This window comes from Nelumbo nucifera, chromosome 1 (genome assembly GCF_055504915.1).
Source record: "Nelumbo nucifera cultivar China Antique chromosome 1, China Antique-T2T, whole genome shotgun sequence".
Lineage (NCBI taxonomy): Eukaryota > Viridiplantae > Streptophyta > Magnoliopsida > Proteales > Nelumbonaceae > Nelumbo > Nelumbo nucifera.
In genome coordinates, this window is record NC_142649.1 from 124,952,598 (window position 1) to 124,973,315 (window position 20,718).

The window sequence follows — 20,718 nt, forward strand, 5'->3', positions numbered from 1 at the left end:
ATGGAAAAAGTTGTTTGATGTGACATATAAGGAGCTTGAAACCATTGTGTGATATCATAAAAATGTTGTAAAAATAACATTAACTTGCTAACATTCTCCCAATCAAAATAAGTAGGAATCTCATCTTCCATCTCAAGTTCACTCCTAAAATGAGGATCATGATCATCAAACCTCCCAAAGACTTTCAAACTTTTGAGTTGCATCCAACAGTAGGTATGTTAAATTCCACCTAGCAAATTCTTTCAAACTTTCAAATTTCCCCAATTAGAAATTGCAACATTATTTGAACTTACATTGTCAATTATAACAGTAAAGACTTTATTAATCCCCCATTCAAGCAAACATTTTTCCACTGCCTTACCAATGGCATCTCCTTTATGACTAGAAATTGGACAAAAGTTAAAAACCTTTTTATTCAATTTCCAATCATTATCAATAGAGTGGGTCATTAAACACATGTAGTTGATTCTTTGCAAAGAAGACCATGTGTTTGTGGTAAGACAAATCCTTTGGCATGATTTTTTTAGGAAATTATTTTACTTTAATTTCTTATTTAGGTACAATTGGTAACAATCTCTACCAATAATCCATTTAGATAGAATCTAAAACCTAGGACACGAAAGTGTCATAAAGTTTTAAAACCCTCATCATCCACAAACTTGAATGGAAGCTCATCAACAATGAGCATTTGAGATAAGCCCTTTTTAATGGCCTCTTAGTCAAACTTCCAACAACCAAGGGAACTCATATTCTTAATATTTTCACCCTCCCCCTCCTTGGAAGCCAATTGCATATTTAATTGTGATTGTTTTGCCTCTAAGCTATAAGGGTTTTTCTTACATATGTTTATGTGGTTCTTTAATGAGCCTATCCCATTTTTATTAGGGTCACAACAAAATTCTCTATCACAGTAGTTGCACTTACCCTTTACTTCACCATTATCTGAGATGAATTTCGAAAAGTGGCCCCAACAACCAAGGGAAGCTCATCACTTTTTTTTTCTTTTAGCAACTACATTCATCGAATTCATTTGGTTGGAAGCCCGGAGCCTGGGGTGTGAACTTCAAACTTAGTAATATTGGTAGGAGTATTTCCAATTTGTTGTGGCATCTACAATCACAATTCACAAAAGATGTTAAAATTAACAAACAAATGGAATAAAATACTTGAACATCTATAATCATAATTCACTTAAGAAACAAAAAGAGAACTAGGTAAGAGCAAATTTAGAATACACGATAAGGCAAATAATGTCGTTGGTAAAAAAATATAACACACTAAATAAATACTCCAAGAATCTAAGTCCAAATCCCTATCAAGATAAAAACAACAATCTATAGAAATTAAAAAATATAACCATAATTTAATGCAACACAAAGTCATCACCAAACAAAGGGAATATAATTATATAAGTATAAATCATGATAGGTGATTTCTCTGAATTCTCTTTTAAGGAAACACTACTTTAGTATATTTATTTTATAAGGCCAGTGGTTCTTGAATTATAGATTTTTAACTCTTCTTACAATGGTTTTTATTTATTCTTGAAGTTTTTAAGCTATACATTGAGCATGTTACATGTTAGTATTCCAAGTTCAGTTTCAACGTTTGTCAATATTGCAAGTTCAATTAATATTCCATTTTTCAAATATCTGAGTTCATGGGAACTTATTCTTTTTGAAACATTCTAAACACCACCTTAGCATATTAGTTTTTCTCTTAGTGCTAGTTCTCATCATCCACAATTTTAAATGAAGTTGTTCCCTTTTTTATCTATTTCTAATGCTACTCAGATTGGTATCTTGTTCAACATATTAGTTATTTTCTTTTATAAATCTAAATATTTAAAAGATTTTGATATTTGTTCTTAATTTATACTGAATAGTGCAGTGTTGCTTCCTCACCAAGACCAATCTAAATGATGGAGGGTGATTTGGCCCGACCTCATAATAAGGGAACACGTGGACGTGACTCGACACCAAGACCAATCCAGGCACTCCTAGCTGGCAGTTGACTGGCTCCTATTTGGCGACAGATGACACCTGAGGAGAAGACGGTGAAGGATTCCTGGGGGACTTGCCCGGCGGGAATACTCCGATGCTTAAGTTAGAACACTTGAGAAGGCGGTAAGGAATGCAAAAAGAGCTAAGAGTGCAGGTAGCGCTAGATCAATGAGAGTTCGAGATTAACTCAAGATACAAGATGCAAGATACCAGATACCTTCGCCCCTTTGACCCTGGGCCTTTAAATGCAGGTGTTCTTGTCAAAACGGGTGTAACCGCCACTGGCTCTCTGTCGCAGCCGTTATTTGCCAGGGCTGCGCAGGTAACTGTTGTAGGGTACTGCCCAATCGGACGAGAGACACATACCCAGAAAGGACAGACACGCCACCACCTGTCGAGGGACATGGGTGTAGTCTGCTGGGTTGGCAGGGACAGCGCTGTCAGCGAGGAGACGTGATGCAGTCTGATGGGTACCGTCTTGTCAGATAAGAAGCTTCCTGAGAACTCTGCGTCGCTTAACAGCGAGCTATCCCATAGCGAGCGGCCTTGTAGGGAGCTCCTGGATGTGTCCCAAGGTGATTCCGCCTGAGGTTGCCTTTGGGGCAGCCTTCTTGCCTAAGTATTGGAGCGAGATGGTTCTCTCAGCTCGCGAGCTGGGATAGACTTGTCTTAGAGTATTCCCTTTCAGCATACTGGGGTTCTCGAGGTCGCGCTGTAGCGAGCTCATTCTGTGGCAAACTGTAATGTAGCGAGCTGTCTTGCGAGCTCGTTACTCAGTCGCAGCCAAACTGTTATGCTGAGTTGTTGCTTATGCTGAGTCATATCCACGTGTCACCTTCTCAGGAGGTCGGGTCAAATCACCCTCCATCAATTAGGATCAGCTCCTTATTTATTTTAACCCCAAAGGATCAGCTCCTAATCCAATTAGGAGATGCTGATCCAAATCTTATTTGGATAAAAAATTCTCTTTAGGTGATAAGGATTAACCCCTATCTTATCTGCAGATTAGATTATCTTTCCCCTAATCTCATTAGGAGGTTTCTAGATATGAATCACATTCAGATCTGGACTCTCTGAGTGGATAGGGTCAACACCCTATCCTATCTGCTAATCCATCTCAAAATTCGCCCCATATTTAACTAATTAAATAGTCCAATTCGAAATGGGCTTTAGGCCCATTAAGCTTATGTGCTCACTTAACCTTCCTAATTGCTGCCCAGTTGGGCTTCCTTGTATGGCGTGGGACCCAAGCATTGATCTACACATCAGCCACATGGGTTCAGCCCAGCCTTTGTTACAAGGTCTGGCCGAATACACTATTATGGACAGTGCACCCCCTGAAACTCATCAATTGGGCTCTATGGGCCCAACACTTACCCTAAGTGGTCCTTGGGCCAAGCCACCTTGTAACACCCAGGGACTGTGGGCAGATGCAAGATTAGCCCATCAGGTATTATCCTCAATGGTCTTAAACTTAACCTCTCAGCCCATAATGATCATACACTGCCCGACAAGAGAGGACCTCTCCCTCGGCTGCAAAGAACAGTGTTGCACTCTCTACTTATATGGATCCCGGGAATTAAAACCTTTTTGCAAACCTTTTAGAAACCATAATATATATACTTTTATATCTCATATAAAATATACTTTGCAAAACAAATCTCAACGATTGAAATCGGCTACCGACAGTCTTGGTTTCCATCAGTGAGAGTGCATCCCCGATCATTACCTTTGTCCGACAAAGGGGCTGATCCTGTCACTATGATCACTCACTCAGATGAATTCTCAGACTGTCCCAACATACCCAGGTTTTGACCCCCGCTAAGGATCTCACTGATTGGTACATAGGTCTCCCCAGACCGATCCACTGACTGTGAACATTCTAAACTAACACGAGTCTCATTAAGTGTCCAGTTTAAGGGTATTACACATAAACATACCAAGGGAACATGAATCAAATATGTACTTTTATTCATTTACAATAAACTCATAAAGTACATCATTCTGATTGAAGCTGAGGGCATACAAAACTGTCTAACACTCGAGCTCTTCTTCCGTTCACACCGTCTTTCCGGTTCAGCTTTCCCTGGTGAGTCTTATCACTTTGTCAGTATGTCTATGTACCTGTACAATAACTTTCCCCAGGGTGGTGACCAAGATGATGCCCCCTCAAGCTCAAGGGGAGCTTGGGGACAGGCCTCGGAGGCTCGTGAGGCCTCTGGCGAGAAAGCTTCCACCTCCCGGGGTAGGGAGCCGGACAACTTCGGTCCTTCCTCCATGTCGATGGAGAGACTTAGGACCTTGGTTCTTCAGTTTAACCTTCCCAGAGACCTTGTCTATAGTCTCCCTTCCGGTGACTATCCTTGGGAGCACGGTCCCGACGAGATAGTGATCTTCCAGGAATACCTCATCGCTGGCCTCCATCTTCCTCTACATCCTCTGATAGTGGAGGTTTTGAACCACTTCAATGTTACTGTTGACTAGCTTCACCCCAACTCAATCCGAAATTTAGTTGGGACTATCTCTTTATTTTATGAATATTGTCTTCCCCTTAACCTCAACATCTTCTCCACCATCCTCTCCATCAAGAATGCTTCCCCCGGAGCGCCTCCAAAGAGGCATTGCTATTATTTTTCTCCCCGTCCTGGCTTCAAGCTCCTACACGAGCTGCCGAACAGGATCCCGGCCTGGAAGCGGGACTATTTTGTAGTTCGCAACCCCGAAGGGTGGCCCTTCCCAACTCACTGGAGAACCGCCATCTAGGATTCGGGTGTTGACTTGGATCCCAAAGTTTGGGAAATGCTGCAGTCCTGGGTAGCAGTTGGCTTCCACTGGTCAGACTACTTGACCGAGGACAAGCTCGCGCAGGCCGGCCTGAGCCCTGGTAGGTTTCCTTTTAGGTCGCGCAAGGCCTTGTAGAAAAAGTTTATTTTATTTTTTTTGTTTTTTTACTGGGCTAATGCCATGTGATTTTTTGGCAGCCATCATGTCTGGTGTAGACGCACGCCGCCTTCTGTCCAATAACTAGAAACACAGGGCGAAGAGGTCGTGCCCTGACCGAGCTTCCACTTCTAGGGTTACTAAGTTCGAGGCTGCTGATCCAGCCTTCGTTTCTCCACTGCCTGAGTTCCCACCAGTCCCGTTCGAGGGAGTAGCCACGGAAGGTGGCACAGAAGAGCCCGAGCTCCCGGCGCAAGGGCAGTTCCCTCCGCCTGAGCAGTCCCACCCTTTTGCTTTCCCGTGGTTTCCCACCGGGGGGTGGGAAAGCGTCACTAACTTCACCGTGGCTTCGCGTAGGAGCCGAAAGCTGGTCTCCCACGAGGAGGTCGCCAGCTGGGGAGGGATGGACCCCAAGCAGCTCGGCAGGCTAGCCTCCGCTCACTGCATTGTGGTAAGTGACTACTTTTTTCTTCTTTTCCATTCTTCTCCTTTTTTTTTTTGACCTCGGCCTTTTGTTGGCAGGTGAACTCCACCATCCACACCATGACCCTCCAGACCAACATTCACTCTGGCGATGCTCTCACTCAGAGGTCAACCATGCAGAAGCTCCAGGGCGAGCTCGACCGAGCCCGAGGTGAAGTCCTTCAGGCTCAAAAGGGGAGCGAGGCCCAGGAACTGCTCATCCAGGACCAGGAGGCACAGATCGCCCGACTATCTGAGGAGAGCGCTCGCTACCGGGAGGAGACATCGAGGGTGACAGCGGAGAGGGAGCTTCTTCGCCAGTAGGTCCGGGACTTGGGGTCCACGCTTCAGGATCGGACTCGGAACTTCGACGCCATTTTGGAGGCTGAGCGAGCTAAGGCGGTGTGGGACTTCAAGGACTCCCAGGAGTACCACGACCTCCAGGTAGAGTACGACTCGAGCTTCTACCGTTCTGGGTTTGAACTCTGCCATTGGCTGGTCCGAAAGAAGTTCTCCGGGCTTAACCTCGACGGCATAACAATGAAGGGTCCGGATCCAGAGACGGCGGACCTAGCGGAGGAGGAGGAGCCTGACTCTCCGGAGGATGACGAGGATGTGGAGGCGGTGGATCCCTGAGGCCGGTTGCTGCTCTTCTATTTTCTTTTTCTGAATGGATTCTGGTGGTTCCTGGGTGTTAGAACCCGGTTTTAAATATCTCCTTTTTTATGAACTCTCTTGGGCAGTTGGGCCCCACTTCTTATTTGTTTTCTATTGAACTTTCCTAGGCTGTTAAGCCCAGTTTTTTGTTTATAGAAATTAGTAATGAAATGTCTTATCTTTTTCTGCTAAGTATTGTGTGCTCTTTATTTTCTGCCGAAACGATTTTATCACTCGAGCTGTTAGAGCTACATGTACGGAGTAGGATCTTTCGGTAGTTGCTACCCCGAGCTGTTCCTTATCGAGTTCAACTAGTATACTGAGATGATCTACGCTTCATAGGGCTCATGCCCGAGCTGCCTATGCCTTTGGTATTAATACTTAGCGCTTACCGATGAAACAATTAGGTCTTTCACTGTGCCGATGTCTTAGTTAGCTCGGCGTCTTAGCCCTTAGGCCGAGGGAGTGACTCATAGCCCACTCTTGGAGTTCGCCCATGCCATGGAGGCGACTGGGTCCTATTGCGCCGAGGTCTACGTTAGCTCGGGATTTTGGCCCTTTGGCTCTAGGAGTGACTCGTGGTCTACTCATTAGTTCGCCCATGCCATAGAGGCGACTGGGTCTTATCGTGCCGAGGTCTGCGTTAGCTCGGTCTGGCCCTATGGCTCTGAGAGTGACTCATGGTCTACTCAGTAGTTATAGGTAATATTGCCTTAAGTTGACAATATTCCATGCCCGAGGTACTTGTTTCCCTTCTAGGGTTTTGAACTCGTAAGTTCCTTCCCCGAGCGCTCACTTTACTCGGTAGGGCCCTTCTCAATTTGGCCCGAGCTTACCAACACCGGGCTCAGGCACCATAACTTTGCAAAGGACCAAGTCGCCGACACGGAGGTTCCACTTCTTGACCCTGGCGTTATAGTACCGAGCTACTCTCTGCTGGTAGGTCGCGGTCCTGATATATGCGAGGTCCCGTACTTCGTCAAGGAGGTTGAGGTTTGTGCATAGCTCATCCTCATTCGCCTTGTCATCGTGCGCTTCTAGTCCTGTCGAGGGAACCTCGATCTCGGCTGGGATGACCGCTTCAGTGCCGTAGGTGAGGTTGAAAGGGGTTTCGCCTGTGGCAGTCTTCACTGTGGTCCGATAAGCCACAGAACCCGGGGTAGCTCGCCTACCCATAGTCCCTTAGCTCGGTCTAGTCGTGCCTTCAGTCCGCGGTGGATAGCTCTGTTTGTGACTTCCGCTTGACCATTTGCCTGAGGGTGTGCGGCTGAGGTAAAGTTATGCCGAATTCCCATGTCTTGGCACTAGTTCTGGAATTTGATGTCCTCGAACTGCTTATCGTTATCAGAAATCAGTACCCGAGGTAACCCGAAGTGGCACACTATATTTTTCTAGAAGAAGTTCTGTATGTTCCGAGCTGCGATTGTCACGAGAGGTTCAACTTCTACCCACTTGGTGAAATAATCAACTGCGACCACTAAGAACCTCCTCTGGCCCGTCGCTGGTGGAAACGGTCCGAGTATATCGATCCCCCATTGTGCGAAAGGCCCCGGGCTAGTGAGATACTTGAGGTCGGCAACAGGTTGATGGTGGATATTGGTGTGCTTTTGGCACTTGTCACACTTTCTGACGAGCTCGATCGCGTCTTCATTGTTAGCCAATAGTACCCCTGTCATAGCGCTTTTTGGGTGAGGGCCCTGCCCCCAAGTGTCCGCCGCACAAGCCTTCATGAGTGTCGTGGAGCATGAGCTCAGCTTCGGTAGGTCGCAAGCAGCGCCGATAGGGGAGCGTGTAAGATTTTCGGTGCAGCCGCTCGTCTATCATGACATATTTGGCCGCCTAACGCTCTACCCTTCTAGCGGAATTGTGGTCTACCGGGAGGGTCCCGTGTAGTAGGAAGCTCGCGAATGGATCAATCTAGCTCGGCTCTGTTTGAATGACAGGGGCGACCTCCTATGCCCCCCCCCCCCCCCGAGAATGCTAGGCCGAGGCAGGTTCTCTATGTACACGGTTCTCATGGTATTATCACTGGTGTTGGCTAACTGGGATAGGGCGTCAGCCTCAACGTTCTCCGATCTCAGGATTTGCTTGATGAAGTGTGACTGGAAGTTTAGCAGAGTCTCTCTTTGGCTAAGTAGGCAATCATAGTTGCTTCGCGAGCTTCGTATTCGCCTATGACTTGATTGACCATGAGCTGAGAATCGCTGCAGATGACGATATGCTTGATTTTCACTTCTTTGGCTAAAGCTAGCCCGGCTATTAATGCCTCGTACGCTGCCTCATTGTTGGATGCCGTGAACTCGAAACGTAGTGCGTACTCCAGTTTTGTGCCGCTTGGGTTATACAGAACGATTTCGGCTTCACTACCCTACTAGTTTGAGGAGCCATCTACATGAAGGATCCAGGGCTCGTCATCCCAGTTCGCGCTTGGCCTAACTAGGAGAGATGCCGCACTGGTTACTACCACACAGTGCTCGAGCTCAACCGGCAAGGGAGCTTCGGGCTCGCCTGAGCTGGGGGCCTCGTGCTCGACCGGCCTGGGAGCTTCGGGCTCGCCCGAGCTGGGGGCCTCGTGCTCGACTGGCCTGGGGACTTCGGAGTTGAAAGTGCATTCCGCGACAAAGTCTACTAAGGCTTGGGCCTTGATAGCACTTCGCGGCTTGTATTGAAGGTCGTACTCGTTGAGCTCAACGGCCCACTTCGTCAGTCTACCGGAGACCTTGGGCTTGAGTAGAACTTGCCTCAGAGGTTTGTTGGGGAGGACGACGATAGTGTGATCTTGGAAGTACGAACGGTGCTTCCGGGCTGCGACAACTAGTGCACAGGTCAACTTTTCTATGTCTGGATATCTCGTCTCTACTCCCTGCAATACTTTACTCACATAGTAAATAGGTCGTTGGACTCGATCTACCTCTTTTATCAGTACCGAGCTGACCACCTCGTTACTTGCCGAGAGGTACAGCTCTAAAACATCGCCCTCCTCGGGCCAGGTTAAGACTGGTACACTAGCGAAGTACTTTTTGAGCTCGTCAAACGCGAGCTGGCATTCTTCAGTCCATTCAAAACCTTTTCTCTTAATTGCTTTAAAGAAAGGTAGACAGCGGTCTGCCGACTTGGACATGAAGCGGCTCAAAGCAGCTATTCAACCATTCAGCCTCTGAACCTCTTTCATTTTTCGGGGTGGTCTCATGTCTAAGATGGCCTTTATTTTATCCGGGTTAGCCCCAATGTTGTGCCGGTTAACGATGTACCCCAGGAATTTACCCGATGTGACACCAAAGACACACTTATTCGGGTTCAATTTCATGTTAAATCTATGCAAAATTTCAAAAACTGAATGCAAGTCTTGTATTAAATCATGCGAAAATTGGGTCTTGAGGACCATGTCGTCTATATAACATTCTATTCTTCTTTCAATCAATGGCTCAACAATTTATTCACAAGTCACTGAAAGGTTGCCCCAACATTTTTCAACCCGAAGGGCATGACCTTGTAACAGTACAGGTCGAGCTCGGTTATAAAGGCAGTCTTTTCTTCATCAGTTGGGTCCACCCTGATCTAGTTGTGGCCCGAATAGGCATCTAGGAAGCTCAGCAACTCGTGCTCTGAGGTCGCGTCCCCTAGACGGTCGATCATGGGGAGTGGGAAGCAGTCCTTCGGGCAAGCTCGATTCAGGTCGGTGTAGTCGACGCACATGCGCCATTTACCATTAGCCTTTTTTACCAGAACGGGGTTGGACACCCAGCTCGAGTAGTGGACTTCCCTGATAAAGTCGGTTGCGAGGAGCTTCCCGACCTCCTTGTCGACTGCCCTCCATCGCTTTAGGGCTAAGTTGCGTTTCTTCTGTCTAACGGGCCTAACTATAGGATCAATATTAAGCTTGTGAGTTATGATGTTGGGGTCTATGCCGGGCATCTCTGCCGTAGACCATGCAAAAACATCTAAATTTTCAAGCAAGAAACGTACCAATTGAGATCGCAGGGGCTCTTCTATGGAAGCGTCGATCTGAAGTGTCCGGGTTGGATCCTCCGATGATGCCGGGATGCAGACAATCTCTTCTGTGGGCGCAGCTCGCTCCTCGCACTGCTCCATAGGTCGCTCCAGCTCGAGGTCATTGGCCACCTTGGCTTTCCCTTTGGGGGCGACGACGTAGCACTTGCGAGACTCAAGCTAGTCACCTTGTGCTATTCCGAAGTCCGTGGGGAACTTCATCGCAAAGTAGTTAGTGGAGACCAATGCACGTAAAGCATGGGTGATCGGCCGACCTACTATGGCATTGTACGGGGAGGGGGTTGCGACCACTAAGAAGTCGTGGTTGAGCCTCAAAATGCTAGGCCAACTGCCGACTTCCACAGGTACTGTAATCCTTCCCAGGGGCCTGACTTCCTCTCCGCTGAAGCCTACCAGGGGAGTATTCGCGGGCTTCAGGTCGCTTTCTTGGAGCTAGAGCAGGTCGAATGTTGTTTTGAAGAGGATATTCGCCGAGCTGCCGAAGTCGACTAGGACACGCCTGACTTCAAACTCATTGATATTTATCTATATGACGAGCGCGTCAACATGGGGGTAGTGGACCCCGCACGTGTCATCCTCCGTGGAGAAGATTGGATCTTCCGTCCTTGGCCGCTTTGATGGGTTTTGTTCTTTCCTGGCGGCCTCGCGAGCTGATGTCCGAGCTGCAGCTGTGATACAACCCACGACAATCGAACCACCAACGTTTACGTGGATGGTCCCTCGAACTGGTCTCTCCTCCGGGGGCTGCCTCTGCGATTGCTCTACCTACCTGTTGGATTCGGGAGCATCTCTATTCTGCTCCCTCTGCGAACCTGCTTTATTATTATTATTATTATTATTATTATTATTATTATTATTATTATTATTATTATTATTATTATTTTGTACAAAATTTTTCAAGTATCCGCGATGGATGAGCTCCTCTATTTCATCGCGGAGGTTTTTACAATTTTCGGTGGTATGACCGTGATCTCTATGGAAATTACAATACAAATTTGTATTCCTTACACTAGGATCGGCCTTCAACCGAGGTGGCCACTTCACATACGAGGAGTCCTTGATCGCCATAAGGATCTCGGCCCGCTTCGCATTCAGGGGCGTATAGTCCATTCTTTCTACTGCTGGAGCTCGGAAAGGCTGACTCGGCCTTGCCCCCCTAGCTGGGTCTTTTTTCTTCTTACCGTCCCCTTGAATCGAGGAATCGCCTTCCCTTTTTCTCTTTTCGGGCACACTTGCGCTCTTCTAGTTGATTTCCTCCTCTGTCCCTATAAACTGATCCGCGAGCTTGAGGAACTCGGTCACAGTCTTGGGCTGGTTAACTACCACATGCCACTTGAATTCTTTATGAGTGATGCCTCGCTTGGCCGCGGTGAGATGAACTGCGGGGTCCAGATCAGGTATTTGTAAACAAGCGTCATTGAACCGCTTGATATAACTCCGAATGGACTCTCATTCCTTCTGGACTATGCCAATTAGGCTCTCTTGAATCTTGGGCACCTCTTGCTGGTGACAAAGTGGGAGGTGAAGAGTTGCACGAACTGCGCCCAGCTTCTTATCGATTCGGGCGCAAGGTTTCGGTACCATGTGCGTGCCACCCCTTTGAACGTGGTGGAGAATGCGACGCACATATAGGATTCACTGGCCCTTGCCAGGTGCATCTGGGACTGGAAGGCGTCCACATGGTCGTTCGGATCGAACGATCCGTCGTACTTATCCAGGGGGAGCTTGAAATCCTTCGGCATGGGGACCACAAGAAGTTTTGACGACAGAGGGGAAGGGACCGACAGGAGAGGAGTAGCTTTTACTTCACCTGAGCTTACCTCCACTTTACCCTTGAGCTCGGGTAGGACGTGGGTGGCGGTTCGGCGAGCTCGTCAGTGCCTCCACTGCTGCTTCATCGGCTCGACGTTGGTGCTGCTGGCTTTAGTATTACCGAGCTCGATCAACTCAGACTGTTGATGATAGCAGTGTACCGAAGGGCCCTGCCTGTAATCTACAGCTAGGACCTCAAACTGGTTTTCTACGAGCGGGAGGTCAAACTGAGAGTGCTGAGGTGATGCGGGCCTAATCGGTTGAGAGGCCCCCGACCTGCCTACAGGTTGCGAGGCAGGGGTGACTGGTCTCTCCTTCCCGCTGTGGGACGAGGCTTGGCTTTTGGAAGGATTCTAGGTTTGAGAGGCCCTCCCCGACGAGGATGTTCGCTCAGTGGGAGGGCTTGGCTTCCTTCGAAGTCAGATGCCGAGGGGGAACCGGCTGCAGGGCCTGAGGCAGAGAAGGGAACTGTTGTTGGTACTGGTACTGAGAAACTTGATGCAACACTTGCTGCTGGTAGATTTGAAACTGCTGGAACTATTGCATTTGAGCCTGTCTGGCTCGCATGCACTGCACCAGTTCTTCAAGCTGGTTTTGGATGCTCAGTGGGGGAACAACGGAAGGTTCAGTAAAGGTTGCTCCAACCGCGGAAGGGAGTGGAGCATTCACAGGTGCCACTATGTGAGGCACGTTCAAGCTGGGAATTTCGTCCACAGAGCGGGGGATGGTGAACTGTCCGATACAGACAGTAGGGAGCTGAGGTTGTTCCCCAGGAGCGTTCTAGTCGGCACCACGTCCGACATTACTAGAGGAAGCCATGAATGCTGAGTTTTTGAGAGAGAGTTGTGGAGATTAGAAGAAGGCTTTTTGAAGCGTTCCCACGGATGGCGCCAAATGATGCTGCACAATCCGGGCACTCCTAACTGGCAGTCGACTGGCTCCTAGCTGGCGACGGACGATACCTGAGGAGAAGACGGTGAAGGATTTCAGGGGGACTTGCCCGGCGAGAATACTCCGATGCTTAAGTTAGAACACATGAGAAGGCGGTAAGGAATGCAAAAAGAGCTAAGAGTGCAGGTAGCGCTAGATCAATGAGAGTTCGAGATTAATTCAAGATACAAGATACCAGATACCTTCGCCCCTTTGACCCTAGGGCCTTTAAATGTAGGTATTCTTGTCAAAACAGGCGTAACCACCACTGGCTCTCTATCGCAGCCGTTATTTGCTAGGGCTACGCAGGTAACTATTGCAGGGTACTGCCCAATCGGACGAGAGACACGTATCTAGAAGGGACAAACACGCCACCACCTGTCGAGGGACGTGGGTGTAGTCTGTTGGATTGGCAGGGTCTGCGCTGTCAGTGAGGAGACGTGATGCAGTCTGACGGGTACAGTCTTATCAAATAAAAGAAGTTTCCTAAGAACTCCGCGTCGCTTAACAGCGAGCTGCTTTGTAGCGAGCTATCCCATAGAGAGTTGCCTTGTAGGGAGCTCCTGGATGTGTCCCGAGGTGATTCCGCCTGAGGTTGCCTTTGGGGCAGTCTTCTTGCCTAAGTATTGGAGCGAGTTGGTTCTCTCAGCTCGCGAGCAGGGATAGACTTGTATTAGAGTATTCCCTTTCAGCATATTGGGGTTCTCGAGGTCGCGCTGTAGCGAGCTGTCCTGTGAGCTCGTTACTCAATCGCAGCCAGGCTGTTATGCTGAACTGTTGCTTATGCTGAGTCATGTCCACGTGTCACCTTCTCAGGAGGTCGGGTCAAATCACCCTCCATCAGTAATATAAATAATATTAAAAATATATAGTTATAAAATTAAATTAGTTTTTTCGATTAACCGATTTATCAAGTATGATAACCAAAACCGAAAACAAATACAAAATAACCAAATAACAAAACCGATTGAGCCATACCATTTAACCAAAACCAAAATTTCAGTTTGGTTTTATGGTTTTAACCGAATTATGCTCACCCCTTGTTCCATTGGGGATTTTTGCCAAACTTGAAGAGATAAAAGCAACCACTTCCTTCTTGAAAAACAATGATAAAAAAATTTCAAATCTCAAAGGCATAAACATTAGATACGCAATAATTGTTGATCGAAGATTCATATCAAGAAACACCCATCGGAAGGGAGGCTTCTCTAGCTTACATCAATAAAAGGTAATTTAACGCAAAGGGATTGGTTGCTCAATTTAAAGGCAACAAAGTTAATGATCTCGCCAAAAATGGGTATGTATGGAAAACTCCAAATGATGGATGAAGTTGAACCTGCTCAAATTGGGTTAAGTGGTAATTCTACCACACTTCAGGTGATTGATCACCTCACTTGCTTGATTACTCAACTTTCCAATGCATGGTATTTCTAATGAAGATATTCTTCTTTTGGACCATTTTCCCCCCGGTTTTAGAGGATCATCAAATTCAAAATTTTTCATTCCCTTATTTTTTTCTTTTTCTTTTTTCTTCTTCCTTTTTTTTTCTTTCTTCTTGCCAGCCCATACAGGTTTATCTAGTTCTAACCAACAATTTCTAAAGGATCAGGGAAGACTTTTGACTAGGCTGAAACATGGCCTAGGACAAAGGTTCTAAAACAAATGATAAAAGGCTCAAGAAATATAAACTATAATGGGTATCAAATGCTTGAATCAATTTATAGGGCTTTACTCGGGATTATGCTCTTGTGCTCTCACTTTTCTTTAATTAAATACTCTCAAAGTCATAAATGAAACAAATTGCTCTTCATGGATTTAAATACTATAGGTTAAGCGTCGGATGATCAAGGAGGATTTTATTATAAGACGAAATGTAAATGGATAAGTTTAAAATAAAAATCAAGAACAAATGTCACTATAGAACAATGTCTCATCAATTTGATCATCACATCAGCCCCAGTTTTTTCCACTTGCTCTTCTCTTTATTCTTTGTAGCAATTGGTTGCCCTAGTTTTTCTTTGATGCCGCTTTTTTTTCTTTTTTTTCGTTTTTACTTTCCTCCTTTTTTATTTTAATTTTGCATACTTGCCCCAAAATTTCCTCTCCTTTTTCTTTTTCTTTTCCAAAAGACTTATTGAAATTCACACTCATAATTAAACATATGGCATACACCTCCCTGGAGGGTTTATTTGAAGGAATGGTTCCAACAACGACTCGAAGGGATGCCTAGCGAGATGAATAATAAAGAGAATTTGATGAAAAGGGATAAAACAATCGGCCAAAAGAGGGCCTCCCATCACTTCAGCATTAAGTGCATAACCCATATGAAAGAACTTACATGTCAAGAACAATTTTGTTCAAAAGACTAAAGGGTACTTATGTCATTTGACATCATCAAGACTTGAATGTTTTGAGATTACTCAAATGAGAGTGATTCTTTTTCCCTTTTTTCTTCTTTTTTTTCTATTTCTCTTTTTCTCTCCTTTTTCTTCTAAAAAAATTTTTTTAGCCCTTTGGAAAGAAGCATCTTGGTAATTTGATTAGTTTAACAAAGAAGAGTGTCTAATGAAATCAGATCAATGATCTAACTAGCGAAGTTGATTGTGGCAAGGGATTTAGAAAAATAAAAACGACCGATAATGGCCACTGGTCCTTTCCCTGATTAATTAGTTCAGCACTAGGTTAATATGATGCCTTCATTCTATGTTGGCTCAGGAAATAAATCAAATGGAGTACATATCCCATTGCAATGACTTCAATTTTATGACTGCCCCGGTTTGAGCTATCAATGATGAGCTTATCTACGGGCATGCTTGGGAATGGATATTTCTTCTTTGGACTGATAGGATTACCCCACCTTAGGGTATTTTTAGCCATGACCCTCCGATCAACAATCATTATTTCGTACATTTATGCCTTTAATGTTTATCCCAAGCCTGCGAACTAAGACAGTCATGCTTACATAATCTTCCTAAAGAAAGTGGTAACTTTGTCTCTTTCTTAATTTGGGAAGTCTCGTCCTTATTAAAACTTAGTACTTTATCAAAAGCGTAAAAGGCAGAACAACAAAATGAAATGACTAAGTAAAAACTTTAATTAACACAAAAGATGAGGTATTCAATGATTACATTCATTTCCAAACAACAAAAAGTAAAAGCAAATAGAATGAAATAACTGAAAAGAGTCCTAATGCAGTGAAACAAAACTGATGGGATCTTTTAATGGATCATCTTCTTAGACATTGGGATCGAATACACCCTTGTCAATGAGAGCTTGAATAGCAAACTTCAATGGCCAGCAATGTCGGTAGTGTGCCCAAGCCTTTGGTGATAAGCACAAAAACGTTTTCATTGTACTTCCTTGGCTTCGGTTCTAGATGTGGTTTTCATTTCAATGGCCAGAGATATCCCTTCAAAAAAAAAGTGATAATAAATGGGCATAAGAGCATGGTAATTGGGTAAGTACCCTTCTTTCTTTCTTTTGTGGAGGCTGGACATGCTGGGTTGCTTGGACTGGAGCAAGTGGTGGAGCTTGTAGTGCTGACTTGGGTAATGAAGATTCATGAGGCAAAGATTCTAGAGGTGAGATCTATATGACTAATGGTTTCTTGGAAAATGTACATCCACTAGGTGAACATCATTGAATAGCTGGTTTGAAGATGAGGATGTTGGCTGAGGTGGTGGTCTAAAGGTTGTGGGAGCAGGCGTGGATATTGGAGATGTACATAGCAAAGTCGTTTGAGGTGGGATTGATATGACAAACGGTTTCTTAGCCATTATGAGTGCACTGGATGAACATCCATAAATTGATGATTCGTAACATGAGGATGTTGGTTGAAATGATGGCTTAATGTTTGTGAGTGCAGGTGTGGATGTTATGAGGGCTGGCAAGGACGAGGGTACACTCGATGGGGGTGCGTGAGATGGGTTTGCCTCAATTTGAGATATTAGCCAATCCAGCTTGGAATCCAAGGAAACCATCATTTGCTTGAGCTTTCAAACTCTTAACTAGTTACAAACAGATTATCAACAAGAGTATAAATTTTTTCTGAGCAAAATAACAAACCAAAGAAGTTGAACTTATTATGCAAAATGCAAAAAGGATGGAAAGAAGATATGGTGAAAAGATGATTTCATAATGAAGCCTTCATTAAGCACAACTGAGTAATTCAAGAATTAGTTCAATTCTGCTATTATCATTACATAGTATTGGTAGCATATCTAGAACCTTCAAGTTAACTTCATCATATTTTTACTTTTCTGTTTGTTGTTTCTCTCCCCCGCTTCCCCTCCTATGAGCATCAAACCTCAAGCACTGGATAACATATGCAGACACAATAAAAGGAAAATATAGGAATGTGCACATGTGTCGGTGCCATTGCTGGTGCGTATAAAATACAAGAAAGCGATGCAACCTAAGGTTGTTCAGTAGGTACAAAAAAGTCTAGGACCAAAAGGCCAGATTAAAGGAAATATAATTAATCACTATTTTACTTGATTATGAGACTTTATTTTTATTTTATTATCCTAGTCGAACCCAAGCACCACTGCCCAGGATGGCTATGTACCCCTCATGAGGGATCAGACTGAGCATAGTTTGGGTTGTTTATAACTTCGATTATAAGCAAGATGAAAAAGAAACACAAAACCACATGACGAAACTTGTAATATGCTGCTACAGGTAAAAAATTCCATTGTCGGTAGGACTCTATATTGCAAGCCAAAGTGGTACACACTAATCAGTAGGATGTCTAGGAATCTGATGATAATGACAGAATGTGTTTAATCTAAACCCTTGAGGGAGCGGATTTGGAACTGGTATTGGTTGAAACAAAACCAAACGTCCTTGTACCAATCGAGGAAATAACTAGAAAAGTGACATTAGGAGTGGAGTAAGCTTTCTTTTAACTCTTTTATCTGATTGGGAAGGAAAAGCAAGACGCTTATGACCCAAAATTCCAACTTGTTGATAATTACCAATAGCATCTCGTACTTCATTCACTTATTGAGATGGTAAAGGGTTTGTTGTCAGGCCGCAACTTCCCGATCAAAAGCCATGCTCAATTTTCTTTCCAATAGTGAACATGCTCTTGAAATCCTGATACTTCATGAATGAAGAGAATGGTGGCTCTACGGTCCTCAAAAAGCTCAATGACTTCTTTCAAAGGGATGGGAATCTTCAACTGAGCAGCAATGGATCTTCATCAGTATGCGTATTCAGCAAAACTTTCCTCAAGCACTTTTCGCATGCCTTTTACTATCTCTCTTGTTGAAGCCAATTCTGTGCCGTAATAAAACTGTTCCAAAAAAACTATGGTCAACTAATTCCAAGTCTTTTTCTTATCTACCTTCAGTGATGTGAACCATGCTAAGGTTTTACCCTCCAAACTCCATTGGAAAAGCTAAACGAGGATTCTCTCATTTGCCCTGAGCTGAAACATCTCTCCATAGTATGTGCTCAGATGCACCTTGGGACAACCTCTTCCATTATACTTCTCAAACTCTGGGATTTTAACACCTTTTGGCAATTCTAATACTGGGTATACACACAACTCACTGGAATCTGGTTCAGGATGGGACTGAATATGCTTCAACTCTTCTAAATCTTTCTTCATCTTGGCTACATCTTCGCAAATGGGTACTATGCTCAATGACCTTACAATGCTTGCTATAGGCTGATGTTCAGCTTCTGCCTCAGTGTACAACTCTCTAGGATTCTCTGATCTCAATAACATTATATTCTCTATGTTTGATGCCTTAACTCTCTTGGAACTAGATGCCATGGTCCTGAAGAAACCCCCATAATTCAGAAATGGTGGTTAACAATTCCATCGTTTATTTTTTTATTTGTTTTTGCTCTTTTTAGTTTTTATTAAAATTTGGACAACGAAAGGGAATGAGAAAACTGCTAAGGGTTATGTAGTGGGATGTTTTGCCTAAGGCAACTAAGATGGGATATGCATAATGCAAGATTTATGTGAAAATCATGCTATACCGACTAAACATCGAGAAAACAATGGTAAAACCAGCCTACCCCTAGTTCGAAACTAGATAGGGTGAACACCCGGACAAATGAAGAAATATGCATGAAGCTAAGAATGGAGTGGTCACCTATGAAAAAGGGTAGATTACTATGAGCTAGCTTTCTAATTAAAGAGTCCTAGGGTATTAATTGAAAGGTGGATGTTAAGGAGTTGAGTGTGATGGATGTTAATTTATTAGGCTCCAATTGCATTAGAATAGGAATGAGCAAAATAGGGATGGTAAGGATAAGTAGTTTAGGATAGTGGCTCAAGATTTCTATTAGAGGTGGATTCGAGCCAAGTTCGCCAAGGTTGTACAAGGCTCAAGCTTGAGCTTGAGCTCGGCTCGGCTCGTGCTTGATTTGAGGAAAAATATTTTATAAAAATATTTTTTATTTGATATAAATTATAATAATTAAGAATTATAATATTTTTATTATATATTCGAGCTTGGCTCATGAGCCGAGCTCTATTAGGTTAGAGCTCGACTTGTTTATTAATTGAGCCAAAAAATTGGGCTCAAGCTCAGCTCAAAGCTCGGTTGAAACCGAGTCGAGCCGAGCTCGTGAAGAGCTCGGCCCGTGGCCACACCTAATTAATATATAGCCGGAAAACTCGTTAATGCCTCTATAATCCGACTAGGCTGAAGGAATGCAAAATGTAGTACGATGCAAACAAGGTGGACCTCTATCATGAAAGGCATAAAAATCAAGGAAATATTTCCAAAACACACCAAAAAACTAAGGAAAAGCCTGATTCAGAGTAAAACACTTGCATTACGCATTTTATTTGGTTTACCACAAGTTTAGAACAAAACTCAGATTATTCTTTTTCAATTCTCACTTTAAGAAAGGACACAAGCAATCAATAACTAGCACACATGTTTCATTCCAGAACCAGTAAAGATTTCATTTATCTTGAACTTGCAACCATAATCAAAACATACAACATATTGTTTTATTAATTTTTATTTCAACCATTCATACTACCTTGCTTCGTCATTAATTTTTCTTTTTCTCAACTTTCCTTTTTTTTATCTTTTGTATTTATCATTCTTCTTGTCTATATATTCCTTTATTTTAGTTTGTTTTATTGTATTTTCTTTTATTTTTTATCATTTATTACATTTTTATTATTTAGAATTTTTTATGAGATTTCCCCTTTGTCTTTACTCCAACTTGTTTTATAATTTTTATAAAATTGACTATTCATTTTTTTATTGATTACTTTTGTTATTTTTATTATTTTATACTCTTGATTTTATTTTACATTTTTTCTTGAATTTTTATTATCATTTTTTGTAAATTTTATTTTATCTCTTTTTTTTTAAGTTTTGATCTTTTTATGTTATCATACTATGTGGGTCTCACATCACATATTTTTAATTTTCTCTTCCTTCCTCTTTTCTCCTATTACAATTATTTGTTTCATTTTCTAATATGTATTTATTATTATTATTTTCCTTTATTTAGTTTTTTCTTTATTATTTATTGTATCATTTATTCATTTATCTAACTTAATCCCAACAATCTATTTTTTTTTGCTATTTTCTTGTGAAAACCTATTTGCACATTTATTTTGTGGAATTATTTTTTTATTTTATGGAATTATTTTCTATTTTCTTGCATCTTTATCTTTTTATGTTTTTTATATATTTTTTTAAATTGTAATTTTCTTTTATTTAGTTTCATTAATTATTGATCATTTGCCATTTTTGTGGGACGCTATTTCTATGTTTACTCATTGGATTTATTGTCTATTTATCCTATTCTACCCTAAAAAAATTCTCAATTTCTTTGTCAATTTCCCTCTTTCCTAAATTATTTTTTTGGTTTTATCATTATTCTATTTTCTTATTCTTTCTCAAATATGCTCCATCCT